Below are 21604 nucleotides of genomic sequence, written 5' to 3'. Positions count from 1 at the left end.
ATATACTATACTATACTATATATAGTATATATATCAGTAGAAAAATGTGGTACTTCGTTGAACAGGAAGGTTCTTCGGGTGACTCCAAGAAACTTTTTCCATTTCGGAAATGTTCCCCGAGGCTCCGTTCAGGAGTTATTCAAGAAAAACGAGGACCAATCAGAATTCCGAGCCGGAACACGTGTGCGCTCTGATTGGTCTGGGTTAGGACGCAAAGCAGGAACCGTTACATGATCATGTTTCATCGTTCGATGGAAACCAAGATTATTTTCCTTAATTTCTTATAAAATTAATTATGTATTCAAGCGAGTTATTTATTTTTTAATGATTTCAATTTATACCTTCTTCGCGATAATTTACTCTTGTATCGTGACAATCAATTGCATTTGAATTCGCGTCGTGCGATAGAAATCGAGTTTGTTTAATTTCCGTTCAAGTTAATTTTGACTTTCTATTCAAATTGATTTGTCTATTTATTATTAATTCTGATTGCATTGAATTGCATTGAATTCTGAGTTTGCTCTTTCTGTTACAGATTCCGAGCAAAAGAAACCATCGATCGAAAGACCATATCGACAGCAGAGATCGATACTACTCGATACTATTCGAGAATCGAAATCAAGATGTCGTGCTTTCTTCAAACAGGAGAGGACGTGAGCGTGAGTAAATACCAACTGTCTGTCCAATTAATCTGTATTATTTATCATTTTCTCAAACTATTACTAAACAATAAATAAATATTCAACTTGAATTACTCCTGTGTCGTAACGATCAATTGTGTTTGAATTCGTGTCGTGCGATAGACATCAAGGTTATTTTTACTGTTGAAATGAATTTTGATTTTCTATTCAAAAGGTGAATAATTTATTTATTATTAATTCGAATTCAGTCTCCGACTATATTGGTCAATTGAAATTAACGAATTTCTTCTTTCTGTTACAGATTCGTTCCAAAAACGATATTGCAGCCGAGATCGATACTATTCAACAATCGAGATCGGGACGCACACAGCGCGCCGTTCTTTCTTCAAGCAGGAGAGGACGAGAACGTGAGTACCACACGCACGCACGTACGCACACAATTATCTTTCCAATTAAACTATGTTAATGAATATCTTTTTCCCAAACCATTAATGAACATTTCATAAATATTCAACTTCAACTATTTATTTTCTGTTAACTCGGATTTAGTCTCCGACGGTCGTTCGTTCGAAATTACATGAATTTATTCTTTCTGTTACATATAGAGCCCTAAAAGGGTATAAAATATTTTGTGGCTGCTTACCTGGATGACTAATGTTGCCTACCTTGATGAGCAAAGACGACATCGATAGCTGAGATCGAGGGCAACGTGTCGTGCTTTCTTCAAGGGGGAGAGAATGTAAGTACATACTAAGATATCCTCACAATTAATCTTTATTGTTGAACTTTTCCTTTCAAAGTATTAAACGAGAAATTGTGCAGCCTGCACTTTTTATCTCGAAAGTCATTCAAATTGAATTGAAATCTTTTCACAATTCAAAATTTTTGATCGTAAGATTGATTTTTTAAAGAATCCAAAAGCTTAAAATTGCCGATTTCATTGTATATTGAAGTTCTCAGAGTGGCACATTCATATTATTAGACCGCGATTATTTTATAGTACGATAGAAGGTGGAAGAATGAATTCAATTTGTATTGTAATACAAGGGGAGAAAAAAAATTTTCGCAGCCGGTAGGATTCGAACCTACGCTCCCAGAGGGAATCTGATTTCGAGTCAGACGCCTTAACCACTCGGCCACGGCTGCTCATCCCTTGTGGACTGCTTGTATTCCGAGGGTGACCAATCAAGATCAACCCCTGCCTTGTATCTCCTCACAAAACTCATTATTCTTATTTCTTTTTCTTAAATAATAAAAAGTTTCGTCCACTTACAATTTCCACTTCTTGTCTTTACAAAAATAGAAGTCGAGAAGGTGTCCGAAAAATTACAAATTTGAATATTACGTGACAAAATAATGAACAAATAATTTTAATACTTTCTCAAATCATTTTAATACGTTTATAGATCATTTTAATACTTTTGCAAATCATTTTAATACCTTTGTACATCATTTTAATACTTTTTAAAAATAATTTTAATACCTTTGTACATCATTTTAATACTTTTTAAAAATAATTTTAATACTTTAGCAAATAATTCCAATACTTTTGCAAATAATTTTAATACTTTTACAAATAATTCCTTAACGAATTAATATTAAATTAGATTAACACTGAATATAGCTATTCGGTTTAGAAATATCTCAATACAAATATTTAAAATAATATTTATTAATTTAAAGACAGTATATTTTCTGTTTAATTTTTCCTGTCGAACATTTCCTCGTCCGAAACACCGTTTATGTGTCCGATGTATTGATTTAGTAGTAACTATACACCTTCATTCAGAACCACCCCAGAACAATACATATACATATAGCTTATCCAAAGAAAATACTTTGTACCAATTGTGTGAAAATTATGAAAAAAATCAGGTACCTTCCACCTACTAGGATACACATCTTTGATTTTTTTAGAATTTTTAGCTTCGAATTCAAATTTTAAAAAATATAAAACAAATTTTGAAATGCCGATGGGGGTGACGAAGAAAATCAGGTTCTCCCCTAATTTCTTTTATCTGGTTGAATTGAAAATTCTGAAAAAAATCAGGCACATTCTAGATATCAGAATGCACAGCTCCAGGAAGTTTCAGCTCCGAAACTGATTTTTTAGAAACGAAAATAACGGTATTGGTAGAAGAAAGTGAAACGGGAAAGTTGTAAAACTGATGTAGTGATAATCACTGGAATGTGAGATTTTATATGATTCATATAATATGAACATTTCGCGATATAACTAATTGAACGCCCTCTCGTGAAATCTCGCGCTGACGCGAACGACTCCTTTCACTCGGATCGTGTCGGGAGAACGCTATCGCTCAAACGAGAAGAAAATGAAAGGCAGAAATAAGTTTAAAATCACATCGATGAAAGTCAACGATATACAGTCGGCCACAAAAATATGCGGAGACGAATATAATTTAGTAAATAAATTATAACATTATACAATAATATTATAATTTATTTAATTTAATAATAATATTATATATATATATATATATATATATATATACTAATATTATATATTCCCATTTCCGGATGTTGAAAGAATTTTGAGACACCCTGTATAGTTTCGTGTAGTATGGTATAAACAAATGATTGTACCATCCTCGTTGTATGTCACGTCGACGTTGGTTGGCATGATACTGTGCAATCCCTTCTATTCTATTTTTGCGACTGGGATCCAGTTCTTCGCCATACTCGTTGCACATCTCCATCCGCGTGGGCCATGCATTCTGTAAATGTATAAGCGATCACGTCGCACAGTGGATCGAGAAATTTCGTGACATTTCACTATAATTCCAGCACCATAAGAGAAATCCCGATGAAATTTCTACTAAAATTGATGAGAAACTAATTCCAATACAGTTCTTCCCTCGCATAGTGTAACTTTCGTCTCTACGGTTAGTGTTACATTTTTATCCGTGCTACAATGTAACCAACCTCACTATCTGGGTTACAACATGATTTATTTCTTCTGTTCTGCTCGAGAAAATGATACGAAAAAATTTATGGGCGTTCTACAAGAGGGAACAGACAACAGTGAATTATTTCAGAATTTTTAGTTGCAAGGTCCATTATTTAAAAAATCCGGAAGCATAAAATTGCCGATTTTCCGGTACTCTGAAGACTTACGGATTTTTTAAAACATCGACGTTACGACAGAAAATTCTGAACGAATTCACAGTCATGTGTGCCGTTGTGTGGAATGTTTATGAATTTTTTCGTAATTTTTTGTTGACCAGAACAGAAGAAATAGAGCAAAGTGTAACCTATATAGTGAGGTCGGGGATCCTATCACAATCTTATGCTTCCTGATTTTCTAAAACTCGACGCGGCTACCAAAAATTCTGAAATAATTCACAGTCATGCGTGCCGTTATGTGGAATGTTCATGAATTTTTTCGTAATTTTTCGCTCAGCAGAACAGAAGAAACGTTTACATTTCCGTCCCTTTTTTTGAAAGAATCGACCACTGTGTAAGGCGGTCGTTCTCGCACCTGGCGGGACTCGTTTTCGAATGGAACGTTGTAAAGAGACCTTGACGGGGAATATAATTAATAAATAAAAAAATTTGCGGCAACTTTCAATCGCTGCTGGTCTCGACCGGTGCTCGAATCTCGTTCAATTTTTTTCGCTTGCTGTTCAGTCCCCGCCACGACACATAATTTAGACGCGTGTAGGTCTAGCGATTGCGTATACGTCGAGCCTTGTCACACCTTGTCACGTGTTTTTCGATATCTTCGACACGTGAATTGCTGTCCTGCTTCGTTGAAAAATTCTTGAAAAACGCCAATTCCATGCCAATAATACAGACTTCCCTCGCATAGTGTTACTATCTCGGGGGTATCGAGTCTCGGTAAGTGTGAGAATCGTGATGGTGACGTTGGGGATCACATTCCGGAGTTTTTAATAATGGATTTTGCAACCAAAAATTCTGAAATAATTCACTGTTACGCGTGCTAGTAGGTAGAATGTTCGTGAATTTTTTCGTAATTTTTTGTTGAGCAGGTAGCTGGTAAACAGAGTACGATTTTACGATTTTGTATCGGATCGATTGAAAGCTCCGCGAAATTGATACGGTACACGGTGGAACTTGTCTTGCACGGGACCTTTCATTCGCGCGGTGATTACGTACCGCAACCTGGACAGGTTTATATAGAGATTTATCGACCTCTTGATTTTTAAAGTCACTCATTTCCCCCACTCATTCGCTCCCGGCTTTCACATTCATGATACACATAGAAAGCCACCTGTCGCTATGACATTTTCGGATTTCTTTCGGACTGAAAGTTAATTGCATCGAGATACGAAACCGACAAGATTTCTATTTGCTTTCATTTTGCAATGTCTGCTCTATTTATTGATAATACGAGATGCACAATAATAATTAATCTAGTGTTACGTACGGGCGCTTTGTTTACATAACTTTTATTCCCTTCTTGGAACCACGTGTTCATGCAGGAGGTACAGCTCGCATGCCCAAATACATCTGGAAAACACAGAGATGTCTTCCAGATTTTCCTGTATCACAATTAACAGTACAATTTAATTACACACTATGTGTACTTATACATATACGAATAATGTGAATTCATAGTTATAGAAGTCATAGCTTCACCTGAAGGAACCCGAAATTTTTCACTTTTATGAATGTAATCCTGCAAATTTTGGCGAGGGATGCCGAAAATCCAAGTTTCAATGTTAGGAATCCACTGGTTCAAAAATTACGGGTCTTCAAAGTTCAGCGAATTCAGCCTCACCATGCGGGACCGAAAATTTTCGCCTTTTTTTAATGCGATCCTGTAGATTTTGGCGAGGAAATGCCGGAAATCCAAGTCCCAATGTTAGGAATTCACTGGTTCAACAGTTATGAGCGTTTAAAGTTCAGCGATTCTGACAGTTTTGTGTTATGGGCACCGCCATGTTGGTATACGACACCACAACGATAAAAATTCTCTTTTCTTTTGCATACAATATTCGAAGATTTTTGTGAGAAAATTGTACAGCGGAAAATTCCACAGAAAAATTTGTTTCCGTAACTGGAACAGCTTTCTGAAAAAATTTCATCGAAACATTCATAAAAATAACGGAACGATAGCATTCTACAACCGGTCGTTCAAGCACCCGTTGGCTCGGCAGGTAAACGGTCATTGCTCTATTTAAGAGTGGCCTGTTCATTCTCGACCATTGCGACTTCTCAGCAAATCGTTCAATAAATAATCTACAATTTTATATATAATCAGTTTAAATAGTTTAGAATTAGTTAGGATAGTTTTATAATCATTTAACGGAACTTCAAGGGATTTATCTTTTAACTGGAATTTTTTTAATTATCTTAAAATTCAACGGAATTCTTTACGTTTCTTTAATTTTGTCGATGTAAAGCGAATGTGAACAAGCACGAAAATGCGGATCACCCGTTACATCCGCATTCTTGCCGAGTACGCGAGTCCCAGTTTTCTGACTCTCACCCACAACAGCGTCGAGAGTAGATTCTAGAGCAAAGTATCCACCGTATCCTGTCTGTCCTATCCTGTGAAAAATCATTTATTCGCTTATTTTCCCTAGTTAACGATGTTCAAAAATTCGGAGAAAAATCTGGCACACTTCGGACACCAAGCAACACGTTAGGAATTTTTTTCCGATTATTCCGTTGCACAGTCTGCTTGTGAAAAATGAAAAACACGAAGAAATCTGCATTTTCTCGATTTGTTCGAGGTTTTTGATTTTCCACAAGCAGGAATTTCAAGTTAAAAATCTGAAATAAATTGCACATTATGTATTTGGGTCCTCGGCATGTGTTAGATTTTTTTCAGAATTTCTAAACATCGTTAACTGGGGAAAATAGGGGAAAAACTGATTTTTCGATTTTAATAGAAAATTCGATCCCCCCCCCCCCCCCCCCTCCTCCGATGGAAATATAGAATTGAAATTTTGTTCGGAGGAACTTTTACACAGCTGCTACAATATAATAATTTTAATTCGAGGATGTTGCCTGGAAGAGCACCACTTTCGCTCCTCATTGTACGGACAAATACGAAAGGAACGATCTGTTACTTTCGCTGGGAAGAGCCTTAATGATAGCAGAAACAGTGTCGAGTACAAAAGTAACGACCGCTGTTGCTCTTACTTCTGGTCGAAACGAACAGTTCTCGAGTGGATCGCTTGTCTATCTGTCCATCATAGCACACTTTCGCAACGCAGGATGTGTGCGAGATGCCGGCGGGCTCGATTCAATTGAATTTCAATTACAAAACGATTTTTCAGGCTCCTGGCCTGGATCGAACGAGTCTGTCCTGCGCAGGTCCGAGATTCCCTCGACTTGAATACCGCGAGAAAGGCATAGTTCTAGTAGAAAGTATTCTGATCCTGCGAGGAGGATAGTCTGCTGTTAGTCTATCCGGCAGATGCGGACGGCACAGTCTCTGCAGTCTACCGGGTGCCCCAAAAATCTCCTTCTTCCTCGAAACCAAGGATACCGCAAAAACGGTGAAAATCGCTGAAATTTAAACACCCATAACTATTCGACCAGTGAATTCCTAACATTGAAACTTCGATTTTTAGAATTTCCTCGCCAAAATCTACAGGATTGCATTTAAAAAAGTCCAAAACTTTTGGTCCCGCATGGTGAAGTTTAATTCGCCGAACTTTAAACACCCATAACTTTTGAACCAGTGGACCCCAACATTGAAACTCGGATTTTCGGCATTCTTTCGGCAAAATCGATTCTCACGAAAATCGATCTTCACAGTTATCTGCACAGCTTTAATCTTCTTTTCAACAATCCAACATTGTGAAGGACATATTAATACTTGGAGGAAAAAGTCGAGTTGAATCTCGATCGTACGATCGATAGTATTAAATTAATCCATCCAGTCTTTTAACCAGCGCGTGACAGACACGCGGAGCAAACGGGGAACACGTAAAAATCGATACCTCGATTTCATAGCAGACAACGATCGAAATCGACTAGGTAATCCTAGACAGTGCAAGGTGAGTATTGCGTCTCCATTGGTTGAGCAACGCTTCGTCTACTGTAATTTCAAGATCTCTAATCGCCTGTAGCCGTCTAGCTCTACGGGGAACATTAATCTAGTCGCGTATTAAGGATCTGCCCGGTTATTACAATTTATTGAGACCAGTGAAAAGAACATTTTTCATCTTTCAACTGTTCGCCATTGTGGAAATTACGATGGGAAAATTCTGAAAAAAATCAGGCACGTTCTAGATGTTACGATGCACGTCTATGAATTTTTTCAGAATTTTCAGATTCGAAAGCGATTTTTGAAAAATAAAACAGATTTTTGTTTTACATTCACAACATTTCAATGTAGTATTTATTTTAGCTACAAGGACGAAAATGCACATTATATATACGCGGTCACCTGGAAGCCAAGCACGATAATGTTTTGTCAGTGAGCGTGATAACGAGTAGGTGATTAAAATTCGTGAAACATTTTATCTTGGACGGTTACTATCACCGGGGAAACGCAACGCTATGATAACAATCTCTGCACGGTGTTTGCACGCGTATAATTACGATAGTCCGGTCGCGAGTCGTAAATCTAATGGCTATTAGTTTCTCATATGAACCACTGTTTTAAACTGAGTTGCCGGAGAAAGAAAAATGTAACAAGTCGAGGCCATCGTTTCTTATCTCGCCTCGCGCTGTGAAATATAACGCGAACCTTTGACATTCACTTTCTAACGGAACTAACGTGCTCGAATAACAAAAATAATTGGAGCCAATGCAAATCGGGTTACCACGTTTTTCGAAGTTTGCCGAACATAAAGAGGGACAGCGCGTGAACGGCAAAGAGATGTCAAGCAAATAATCTCAATTTTACGCTTCCGGATTTAAAAAAAAGAAATGATTTTGCAACCGAAAATTCTGAAATAATTCGGTGTTGTGTGTGCCACTAGGTGGAATGTTCATGAATTTTTTCGTAATTGTTTGTCGATCAAAAATATCGTAAACAGAAGTATTTACAGGGTGAACACAGTATACCCAACCCTAATAAATGTTTTTTTTCTACCCTTCATAATCCGCGCACAATTCCGAAAAAAATCTACGAAATGCAGGAGGCAAACCCGACTATTCCCGTATTTTTTTTCATCTCAACGCGTTCCCTAACACAAACGAGAAAAAAATCTTGAAACTTTAAGATACATTGGACAGGTAACGGAACATTGTTCTTGCAATAAATATTTTTTTCTACCTTTCAAACTTTGCTCAAAATTCCGAAAAAATTCATGAACATTGTGCCTAATAGCACGCGCAACAGTGAATTATTTCAGAATTTTTCGTTGCAAAACTGATTTTCCAAAAATCTGGAAGCATGAAATTGCCGATTTACCGGTGCTCCGAAGACTCGCGGATTTTTTCTAGACTCCATTTCGCAACGAAAAATTCTGAAATAATTCACCGTTATGTATGCTATTAATTAGAACGTTCGTGAATTTTTTCATAATTGTTTGTCGAGCGGAATAGAAGAAACAAAGCATAATTCGTGTGTAGTCTAACCGAGATAGCGAGGTTGGGGATACTGTCGCAAGTTTATGTTCCGGATTTTTTTCAAAATCTACGCGGCAGCCGAAAATTCTAAAATAATTCGCTGTTATTTGCTCACCCTTGTACAATGTTCATGAATTTTTTCAACAGGCGTTGAATGTGTAGAAGGGAGAAGTAGCGTAGAGAGTGGCACGGACAGGCAGGCAGGCACGTGTGGGTGCGTGTGCGCTATTGCCATGGAATGCCAGAGTAGGGCGTGGTGGAGCTGGTGGTTAACTTTCCTCGGCAAGGCCGTACGTGTCCTGGCAGCACACTGTCAGTGACATGTTTGTCCTTTCCACTCGCACCGCTGCGAGCGGTTCGAGAGAAAGTGGGAAAAGGTCGAAGCAGTTACAAAATTGTAACGCCGTTACTGCAACCACCGGGAACACGCTGGTAAACGCCGCTTATTATAGACCGATCATTCATAATCCAATACATATACAGTCTTACCTCGCATAGTGTCACTTTCGTCTCCACGGTTAGTGTTACTTCTTCTTCTCCAACCACACTATCTGGGTTACGCTATGATTTATTCGTTCTGTTCTGCTCGAGAAAAAGTTACGAAAAAATTCATGAACATTCTACTTGATAGCATAGATAACAGTGAATTATTTCAGAATTTTTCGTTGCAAAACAGAGTTTCAGAAAAATCCGCGAGTCTTCGGAGCACCGGTAAATCGGAAATTTCATGCTTCCCGATTTTTAAGAAATCAGTTTTGCAAGGAAAAATTCTGAAATAATTCACTGTTACGCGTGCCATTAGGTAGAACGTTCATCAATTTTTTCGTTATTTTTTCTCCAGCAAATAACTCGTAAACAGATTTGTTTACTACGTCGAGGTAATTACAGGTTGAGTATGGTTCCATGAATTATGCTCTATTTCTTCTATCTTGCTCGACAAACAATTACGAAAAAATTCATGAACATTCTACCTAATGGCACGCACGACAGTGAATTATTTCAGAATTTTTGGTCTGGTTTAGATATAGCAAACAGGTGTGTATCAAGTTTCAAGAGCTGTCGACACACGCTGCTGTGCACGTGGAAAAAGAGAGCCCACGAGCATATCGGTAATAATCTTTCTGATATTTAATCGCGCATAAGAGGCGAATAATAACTACTTTCTAACGTAAGACCGCGGTTGAAACCGCAGACGGATTGTTCGCCTCCTCTGAAATCGAACACTCGTGTCTGGTTGTTAATTTGTGATCAGTAATTCGTCTTAATTATCATAATGGTAGATTCTCCCATTTTAATCTAATTCGTGGAAAAATACCGCATTAAAACGTACGCCCGCGGTAATAGGTACATTTGCCGCAGTAATAGGTACACGGAGCCATTTTGTAACTGAAGCGCCTAATGTGACGCTGGAGGATCACGCCGAACTAAATATGATTGAGGGAAAATACCGCAGCAAAACATACACCCGCAGTAATAGGTACATTTTCCGCAGTAATAGGTACATTTGCCGCAGTAATAGGTACATGGAGCTAGTTTGTAACTGAAGCGCCTAATGTCACGTTGGAGGATCACGCCGAACTAAATCTGATTGGGAGAAAATACCGCAGCAAAACGTGCATCCGCAGTCTTAGGTACATTTTCCGCAGTAATGGGACCATTTTGGAACTGAAGTGCCTAATGTCACGCTGGAAGATCTCGCCGAGTCCGCTGTACTGACTCGTTGCCTGCAGCGTTCCTTTGACTCGGCAAGAATTCAACTCGAAACGCGCTAACTCGCCGGTACACACCTCTTCTCTGCATTCTAACGTTCCTCGCGATCGTCCCGGTGCATCTGCATGCACGCGTCCTAATGTCTGTAGTCTGTACACAGTCTCATCGCTATTCCGTATTGCGCGCGTCACACAATCTTGTGCATCTCTTTCGGTGAAAAGTTGAGCATTTTTGGTCCCGCATGTTGAAATTTAATTCGCTGAACTTGAAACACCTATAACGTTTTAATCAGTGGGCTCCTAACTTTAACACTTGGATTTTCGGAACTTTCTCGCCAAAATATACGGAATTGCATTTAAAAAACTCCAAAATTTGTGGTCCTTCATGGTGAGGTTAATCCAAATCTGATTATATCAAACGAATCAATGTTATATTTTTATTTCAATTATATTTCATATCAATATTACTTTATAATTACAATTACAATTTATAGTTGCAAGTATAATTACAATATACGTAGTTGTAATTATAATTTACAGTTATAAATATAATAATAATTATATATATTATATTATAGTTAACCACAACTCTCTCGGCAAGATATTTTTAACTTATCGGATCACACACCGTGTGCAAATGGAAGAACCTAGTTAATTATTGAGCAATCATTATGTACCTCGATAAATAAAAAAACAGTTTACATTCGATTATACCGAACCGTGCATCATTATGTAAATTTACATTCCCGGCCGCTAATCAACCAAGCTAATAATATAATCCATCAGTATTTCAAGATTTTATTTAATTGACACTAAAATCGATATCTCGTTATATGTATTCGGAGAAATCTGTAGTTTAGTCAGTTTATTATACGCACGATATTTAAACTTCAACGAATTCCTTTCATCTTCCATTATATCGTTGATAAGATTATAATTAATTATTTGGAAAAATCTGCTTATTCAAGAGTGGTTGGTGAAACCCTGTTACAGGTGTAAATGAGAACGTTAAAACGGGTGCGATACCTGTTGACATTATTTTTAGACCACAGTACAAGTAATGCAAGGTAGGTATGAGTGGTGTAGGCAACCGACCGTAGTAACTGAGCGCTCGGCTCGTTTATCTGAAATAGAAAACGTCGGATCTTTAACAGCTCGTTGCAATCTTTGATTTTAATGACTCCATCCTGGGCTAATCTTGAGGATAGACCCTAACAGTATTTGTTAAATTGTTCAATTTTTTAATTCTCGCGTTTGAAAGACACAATTTTTCCATTTTGGAACAGAATTACTACAACAAGACAAACATTTATCATCATATAACTGCGAAATCGTTGAACTTTAAACGCCCATAACTTTTGAATCAGTGAATTCCTAACATTGGAACTTTGAAAATTACATAAATTGAACTTTTGTGTAAATAGTCAATCTTATCATTGCCTAATATCGTACAATATTATTGCTCTGTTAAAACATTGTGTACGTACACATAGATAACGCAAGATTAGAAAAAGCTTAACATTTTATGTAGCCATCGTTTACCTTGCAGACTGTATAAAATTTGTTTTATTTTTTTAAAAATCGGTTTCGATGCTGAAAATTCTGAAAAAATTCGTCGACGTGTATTCTAGTAGGTGGAATGTATCTGATTTTTTTCAGAATTTTCAATTGCGACGAGAATGAGAGAAATTATTGAATTTGATTAATTTGATTGTTTTGTGTAAACTCCGCTCTTCCCCCTCCACGACGCCGTTCCCCACGCTTCCCCGCGGACCAGTCACGTGACGTGATCCGCCCACACGCGTAGAGATTTCTCTAGGCAGGTACAACATTCTGTCAGAATTTGAATGATTCTCGTCGGAAGCGCAGAATGTGTCTCGCTTATCTTGGAGACATTAATACTTTTATTGTTTCGCTGACATAGAAAACAACGAATTATTTCACGATGTCGTGACTCGTGATTTTTTCCTTGGGTTTATTTTTTCGAAATCCGAAGGACATTGATAAATCTTTAATAGCCAATCACGTATTTTTAGTATCGTGTCATTCAAGCTGCCATACAGTCCGAACGACCTCGATAGTGAAAAAGTCGTAATGATTCGACAGCTATGTACTGGACAAAAAGTATTTCTCTGTTTTCAGGGAAAATGTTATTTTCAAACGTTATTGCTTAATGTTAGGAACATGTACTTACTTTCTTTTAGCACTGTTATTTGTGGAAATAATAATAATATTGATTCGTTTGATGTGTGTGTGATATAAGATTTGGCTATCACGGTCTCATGTTTCCGGATTTTTAAAAAATCGATTTTGTGACCAAAAATTCTGAAAAAATTCACGGACGTCTATACTATTAGGTAGAATGTTCATGAATTTTTTCGTAATTTTCTATTGAGTAGAACAGAAGAAATGGAGATTAATTCAAAAAACCGGGCTCACCCTATGTGGTGGGGATAGCGACTTGAAACTTGTCACAAAGACTACAGAACTAATTGTTATTCAATTGTGCATATAGACACTAGGGACGCGATTATACTGCAGGAAAACCTACAGCAGTAAATTAACTGCTGGGTACCTAATTCTAATGTTAATTAGACGATAGCTTCAATTATCGCTCACCCGTAGCTTTTGAAAAACAGCAGGCTTCACCTGTCGGTGTCAGAAACCTGGCCTATATAACTTATCTATGTCTCTCTGTGCACTTACAGTCCGTTTCAAAAGCATGAATAATACACCTACAAAACATGTAAAGAAACATCGGAACAATTGACTATTATTTTTTTTCAACTGCGATGCACTGTATAAAAAGTTCTGAAATAATTCACTACCGCGTCTGTCACTAGGTTGAATGTTCATGAATTTTTTCGTAATTTTTGGCTGAGCAGAACAGAAAAGATAGAACTTGGTGTAACCTAGATACATAGTATGGTTGGGGACCCAATCACAATTTTGTAGTTTCCGATTTTTTAAAAATCGAGTTTCCAACCAGAAATTCTGAAATAATTCACAGCTGTGTGCACCACTAGGTACAATGTTCATGAATTTTTTCATAATTTTTTGTTGAGCAGAACAGAAGAAATCAAGCATAGTCTAACCCAGACAGTGAGGTTGGGGACCCTATTACAATTTTATGCTTCCTAATTTTTTAAAAGTCCATTTCGCAACCAAAAATTCTGAAATGATTCACAGTTGTGTATACCACTAGATACAACGTTCATGAATTATCTCATAATTTTTTGTTGAGCGGAGAAACGTCTGACCTGTAATTAACTTAATTGGTACTGTACATAGATTTACAATTTACGCGAGAGTCGAACAAATTCCAATCAAATGCAGTGAATACACATTTCCATACGTTTGCAAAAAAGTCAGAAATGACAAGATATCGACAAGATCTCGGATAACTGGCGTTGGACAGTGCATAATTAATGTATATAAATAACGGGGAAGGTGAAGGAAGCCAGCGGTAGAGGTGGAGCGAGAATCGGGAGAGGCAAAGCACGATGGAGAGAAAAAGGGGAAGGAAGGGCCTTGACCGATGCGTGGCCATTGGCCATCGGCGGCTATGGACAACAATCGGACAAGGGGACTGATTCATTCAGGCAGGAATGTCTATGCGTACCGTTATATCGAGATCTTGCTGTTACGATCATGATGAAACCTACAATTCACTGTGAAGGACGATCGACAAAAAAAAACAAATAGATCCGCAATTAACCGTCTCAATTTCTGATAAACTACTAGAAAAAATGGCTGAAAAATTTCTTCAACCATCACGTTATCATTGTCAAGCAATAATTTTCTTCAAAATACTTCGTGCCAATTTTCAACCCCGTATGTCGACAGAAAGGATGGTAATGGGCTGATGACGAGAATCAGGTTTTTAAATCATTTTTCTTAGTTTCTTCAATTGAAAATTCTCAAAAAAATCAGGAACATTCTGGCTACTAGAATAGACATCTGTGAATTGTTTCAGAATTTTTGGCTTCGAAACCGATCTGTACAAAATAAAACAACTTTTGAAATGCCGATATTTGTTAACCGTGTTATATTCGCGGATCGTGATACAGGAGAAAGTGGCTTGAATCGTGACGAACTTCCGGCTGTAATTTCGATGGATTCCTTTTTCTCACAACGCGCGCCGCATCTATGAGAACAAAAGAGAACAGGAGCCCAGACACGAACACCAGAATTATCCTCTGTTCTCTCTCGCGAAGAACAATACATGCGCACGCTCAATAATTTGTTTGTAATAATGATAACCGCAGTTCTCTACTAAAATCTCACTGTTTCGTCATTTCACGGAAGCTATTAAATTACGCAACCGAGCGTCACTTCCTGGTTCTTGGTTTACGTGAAAAACGAGATCCGAATTTTTACGACTATGGATTTTTTTCAAATTAATTTTGCAATCGAAGATTCTGAAATAATTCACTGACTGGTGTGCCACTAGGAAGGATGTTCATGAATTTTTCCGGAATATTTTGTCGAGCAGAAAACGAGAAATATAGGATATTTAGTGTAGCCTAGATAGTGAGGTTAGGGATCCTGTCACAATTTTATGTTCCGGATTTTTGAAAAATCGACGCTGCGACTGATAATTCAGAAAAAATTCATAGACGTCTGTGTTATTAGGCAGAATGTTCATGAATTTTTTCGTAATTTTTGGCTGAGCAGAAAAGAGGAAATAAAGCATAAATAGTGTAACCGTAACCTATTTAGATAGTGAGGTGGGGATCCTATCACAATGTTATATGATTCCGGATTTTTTTTTCAAATCAACGCTGCGACCGAAAATTCTGAAATAATTCACTGTTATTTGTTCCACCTCGTAGAACATTCGTGAATTTTTTCGTAATTTTCGTAATTTACAGTCACGCATGCCACTATAGATAGAATATCCACGAACTTTTTTCGTAATTTCTTGTCTCGCGGAACAGAAGAAATTAAAGAAAATATATCCGTAAGAGACGTTTTAATCACATTAAAACGATAATATTACCTTCAAATCGCAAGACACTCGGCGAACAAGATAAATGCTCGAGTTCCTCGTAAGCCGATCACTGTAATCCTGATAATTACCGCACATCTCGACTCTAAGATTGTCCGATCCTCTGATCGAGAATATCGCTCCGAATGTACCGGTCGAAAAACAAACGGTGAAAGGAGAAACCAGTTAAAGAGAAATTGAGCCGTGATCGGTATCTCTGGTAGAATAAAAAAACGATTGATCGGCGAATCGATCGTGACGAAAGAGACGACGGTAGTGAGTACAAACTTCGTCTGGATCCACAGCGTTCTGCCATTTACGCGAGTACGTCTTAATAATAATGAAGCACGGAACATCACACTTCCACCGAATTGCTAAACACTGCGCAAAACATACTTTCCGAAATCGTGACAGCGAACGCGAACAAGCACGAACAAGTTACTCCAGCCACGATCAAAATAGTTCCGAGATGGTCACCTCGCTTTTCTCGGGGTGGATTTCGCTGGGGAAACCAGGGGAAACTTTAGGTCGAGGAGTAGACAACTATTTATCAAGGAAATTCCTTTTCGTATCGTTTTCGGCCGTCGATGGCGTGATTTGTAATTTACGTCCGCTCGTTGGTTCGTAGGCTACGACCCATGCGCCGCACAGTGGGCAATTTGGTCGAAACTCGATTCAAAATCAAAGAACTTTCGATAGAAATGAAGTAGAGCGATGAAATTTTTTTTAAATTAAAGCTGAAACATTGCGGAATATGGGAAGAATAGGGAGATTATGGTAAGAACGTTTCTTAACCTTGAGAAAATTCGTTAAACATGTAGAATTTCAAGAAATCGATTTTGCAATATCCTGAGGTCGTAGAAAAATTTTGAGACCAGATTTGAAATCAGCGTGAAATGAAGTACAGCATGTTCAAAAAAAAATTTTTCCGCGCGTGGTATTGGAAAAACCACAATTTTCTCGAAATTGTGCAAGTTTAACGAATCTTCTCAACGTTGAAAAACGTTCTTACCATAATCCCCCGATTTTTCCCATATTCTGCAATGTTTCAGCTTTAATCTAAAAAAAATTTCATCGCTCTACCTGATTTCTATCGACAGTTCTTTGATTTTGAATCGAGTTTCGATCAAATTGCTCACTGTGCGCCGTTTGGCGGCGGCCAGAGAATTACTACCCATCTGTATCACAAAACGTCAACGTTACAGAGATGCTAAGTCGGCACACCTGTATGTATAATGCACCGTGGCTGTAGCAATTCTAGCATCCCCTTTTCAGTGTATACCAGTGTATACCGCCAGTGATCGGGCCTTTGTGCCCGCACCAATAATTCGAAAAAGCGGCACGCGACGGGACACAGATGATTCTCGAAAAATCATGCGATATCTTCTTGGAAATGATTGTTTTCGTTTCAACCGCGATCGGCGATCGAATACGTTGTACGATGGGAGGGCAGAGTTTTAGCGCGGAAGTCGCGTTTAGATCGCGGAACTATTTCGTTTGTGGTCGAAGCAACTTCTTCTCGTTCGCTGTCACGATTTCGGAAAGCGAGTTGCGCACTGTTTACAGTGTTCAGCGATAGCGTGGAAGTGTGGTGTTATGCGTTTTCGAAAAACAGGCACATTTATTCGGACGTGTGTTCACGCGAGTAAATAATAACATGGCACGGATCCGACTCGGAGGAACAGAAGATTTTGTAAGTACACTATACATCAGTATTTTATAATGTAGAATTAGAGCACTGTTATGCATAACAATGAATAGAACATTACTTTTTATACGACTTGTAATTCGCGTCGCGTGGGACACGATTCGAAAGTCTGTGATATGTATAGTTTTTTTTTCTTTCTTTTTGTTCGCGAAAATCTGTATATTCGTGTTCGAGACCATGGTTCGGCCGATGTAAAAGTGTAAACGTTACGTGAAATACTCGCATAGAATTATCATATCTTAAGGAAACTGGTCTAATGAAGCCGAGTCAGTCGCATTCCCTTGTCGAATTGAAGGAGGCGTGGCCACGTTTGTGCCAAGTTTTTCTCGAATATCTTCGAAACTATTTATCGCAGCGAAAAATGTGTTAGACAAAACCTGTAGATCTGGACAGGCTGCATCTTTTATGTTGTGTTACTTTTCTTCGTAGAATAAACGGTTTCCGAGAAAATTGATGAAAATTTCAGTGACGTTATCGTTTACCTTGCCCGTCCCGCCAAACGACTCGTCAATTTTCTCGAAAACCGCTTGTTCTACGAGAAAAGGTGATACAACATAAAAGACGCAGCCTGTCCTGATCTACAGTTTTTGTTTAACATGTTTTTCGATGCTGTACATAGTTTCGAAGATATGCGAGAAACACGATTTTATTTGAATATATTATTGTTATTATTGAATTTTTCGAAGAAGAAGCTGATCTGATTTTCCGTTTATATATTTTTGGAGCTGATAGGCCACTATATTGTAAATGCAACAATTACTGTTGCGCCATCTCATCGATACACCCTTTTTTCGTTTGACCCATTAAAACTTTCCTCGAAATGAATTCCGAGTGAACGATATCCACGTTACGACCAAAAAACGTCGGTAGCCTTGTTTTCTGACTGCTTTTAATGCATCATTCTTTTCTTCTGTGCCGCGCAACCGTTTCTGCAGTCTTTAAACCTTTAACTTTCACTTTTCCTGCTGTATATTTCCCTTGTATAATTATCAAAACATATAATTTGCATACGCATATCGAGAGTGAGACTGGCTTTCCATTCTCTCCGCAAAGAAAGTACGGATACTCTGTGAATATACATACACATATTATAATAAAATGAAAAAAAATAAAATAAAAATTTATAATTAAATTAAATTAAATTATAATTCTGAACTGCAACACAAACTGGAGTGAAATAAAAATTTCTGTATAATTGTTTACTATAATATTCAATAATAATTTAACATAATTGTAATTTGTTTATAATTCTAATATTTCTGCTGTCTTAAAGTGGAATTTTTTCATTTATAGTATAGAGTAACGATTACAGCGTAAAATTTTCCATCTAAATTGCAACAAACTGGACTGAAATAGAAATTTATACATATTTAGGTTGACGATAATATAATCGTATTTTGTAAAATGCTTCTAATACATATTTCTGCTGCCTTAAATTGTACCTATTCATTTTAATTGTAATATTTATAATAATAATTATGAATAAAAATGAATTATAATATTTCTATTTCTAATTAAATATTAATTATACGTACACGGATATTTCCATTTCTTTTTTTTTTTTAATTAGAGAAATTTATAATATGAATCCTTAATATACAGGGTGTCTCACCTGATTTTGACATCTTGATTTTCTCGCTATTGTTACTCGTAGCAAAAAATTTTTCAGCATAGGCTTGAATGGTATCGAGTGGAGCATATTTTGATGTTATTACGTTATTAGTTTTTTCGTTAGTGGACGCGTAAAGGTCATATAAAGGTTAACTTTTTTTTTTAAATGGAATGAGGTATTTTTGAATACATCAATCGATGCAGCTGGACATTCGTTATAAAAAAGTACTAACCTATGTATGTCGAAAAGTTAGTAGTTCAGGAGATATTTCAATTTAAAAAACTCTAAAATACCATTACTGTCGTACTAAGACGTTAGTAACGTTAATAGTAACGTTAGTAACGTTAAAAAATTAGTAACGTCTTAGTACGACAGTAATGGTATTTTAGAGTTTTTTAAATTGAAATATCTCCTGAACTACTAACTTTTCGACATACATAGGTTAGTACTTTTTTATAACGAATGTCCAGCTGCATCGATTGATGTATTCAAAAATACCTCATTCCGTTTAAAAAAAAAAGTTAACCTTTATATGACCTTTACGCGTCCGCTAACGAAAAAACTAATAACATCAAAATATGCTCCACTCGATACCATTCAAGCCTATGCTGAAAAAATTTTTGCTACGAGTAACAATAGCGAGAAAATCAAGATGTCAAAATCAGGTGAGACACCCTGTATATTCAGCTTCATTGGAAAGATGACCGCTAGGTGGCTAAAGGAATGTATATGTATGCTTTCTCGCTAGTGCTCACTTTGTCTTCTCTAAGTATATATAGAGCTCGTGAAAGTCTTCAGATGTACTTGCTTCGGCAGTACATATACTAAAATTGGAACGATACAGAGAAGATTAGCATGGCCCCTGCGCAAGGATGACACGCAAAATCGTGAAGCGTTCCACATTTTTTGCCACTCGACCAATTAGAACAATTTTAAGAATATTAAAAGAATATTATTTTTAATAGAACAAAGTCTTTTTTTGCAAGGGATGAAAACAATTTTTCTGTTTCACATTTTGTTGTAACTCCTGAACCACTAGAGAATTTTCACTGAAAACGTTGAACTGTAGGTAATTACATATTTTTTGCATTTGTTAAACAATATTTTTTAATCGGTTTTCATTGATACTGTTTTGTTAAAAACAATATTGCTTGCACATTAGTTTACAAACTATTTTTTCCTATAATAATCTACAATAATTAAAATCTTTTTAGTTATATAACTTCTGAACCATTAGAGATATTGCAATAAAATTTGCACTGAAAATATTTAAAAAACATACACTTTTAACCATAGATGATTAAATATTTTTTGCATTTGTTAAACAATATCTTTCAATCGATTTTCATTAAAACTGTTTTGTCTAAAATAAAATTGTCTTCATATAAGTTTACAAACTATTTTTCCTAATAATTTTGTTATAACTTTTGAACCATTAAAGATAATGCAATCAAATTTTCACTGAAAATATTTAAAGAAAAACATTCACTTTCATTTGTTGAACAATATTTTTTAACTAATTTTTACATTTTGTTATAACTTTTGAACATATATTACATACATAACTTTTGAATATATATTACTACGATAATTACCGGTAGATAGGAATAATTTTGTTAATAAATTTTTTAATCAAATGCAATTGTGGCTTTTGCAAAATTCTCAAAAAATGCTAGTACATTAAATATGACAGAATTTAGTACGGTTTTCATTTATATTTCAGATTTAAACAGTTTACTACCACGAAAAATTTGTTGAAAATTGAAAATTGCAATAAAGATCCGCAGTTTGGTAATAACAGTGATAAGATTTCGTTTCATTGTACATATGTATCGGGCAATAGCGTGCGGTGTATATGTATATGAGAACGATAAGAAACACCTTTAGCACAGTGCGGTCGTGCGGTCCGCCTCGAAGGAATAAGTCCGCCTCGAAGGACACGTGAAAGTCCTGCCTGTTGATCCCGGTCTATGTCGTTGTTATCGACTCCGCGCTATGTCGCATTTCACTCGGGCTACCTCGGCCGGTATCGGCATTTCAATGCTTTTTACCGAACGACGTGAACCAGATCTTTTTGTAACGGCGGCGCGCCGCGCCGTAAAGTCACTTTTAAATGTCGACCAACGCCTCGACTTTCTGCTTGGCTCTCCATTTGCGGCTGTTTGCTGTGCCAATGCAAATTTGTCCCTTTTGACAATATTTCTATTATGTATTTTTATCACATATGTATTTTTATTATGTATTTTGTTAAAATTACTCGAAGCATGGTGATTTCTAATTAGTGGAACAGATTTGGACAACTATCGAGGTCGGTCCGTAGAAGTGAGCGCGCTAGAGTGGAGTTTATATTTATTTACTCTTGGATTGTGAGAGGATTCTCAAGGAAATAATCTATGCAAAATTTTAGGGCGATTGAATGTGATGGGA

At 36.8% G+C, this 21604-nt stretch overlaps 1 long non-coding RNA gene and 2 other non-coding genes across 7 annotated transcripts; 2 read left to right on the top strand and 1 right to left on the bottom strand.

The window, feature by feature from the left end:
* Positions 1-421: 421 nt before the first annotated feature.
* Positions 422-18046, top strand: LOC143216843 (uncharacterized). Of its 5 annotated transcripts, XR_013010658.1 has the most exons (6): positions 422-659; positions 943-1048; positions 1247-1380; positions 6911-7132; positions 7208-10937; positions 11446-18046. It is a non-coding gene; the product is annotated as an uncharacterized LOC143216843 (long non-coding RNA). The 5 variants fall into 5 exon arrangements; XR_013010656.1 differs by lacking the exons at positions 422-659; positions 11446-18046 and adding an exon at positions 669-855 and having other exon boundaries at positions 943-1069; positions 7208-10693; XR_013010654.1 differs by lacking the exons at positions 6911-7132; positions 7208-10937; positions 11446-18046 and adding an exon at positions 1711-3127 and having other exon boundaries at positions 943-1069.
* Positions 1706-1787, bottom strand: Trnas-cga (transfer RNA serine (anticodon CGA)). The gene has a single exon. It is a non-coding gene; the product is annotated as a tRNA-Ser (tRNA).
* Positions 18047-19977: 1931 nt separating the features above from the next.
* LOC143217416 (U6 spliceosomal RNA) lies at positions 19978-20084 on the top strand. Its single transcript, XR_013010805.1, has one exon. It is a non-coding gene; the product is annotated as a U6 spliceosomal RNA (small nuclear RNA).
* Positions 20085-21604: the final 1520 nt, after the last annotated feature.

The sequence above is a fragment of the Lasioglossum baleicum genome, chromosome 16, assembly GCF_051020765.1.
Source record: "Lasioglossum baleicum chromosome 16, iyLasBale1, whole genome shotgun sequence".
NCBI lineage: Eukaryota > Metazoa > Arthropoda > Insecta > Hymenoptera > Halictidae > Lasioglossum > Lasioglossum baleicum.
This window is presented reverse-complemented; position numbering and strand designations above follow the sequence as displayed.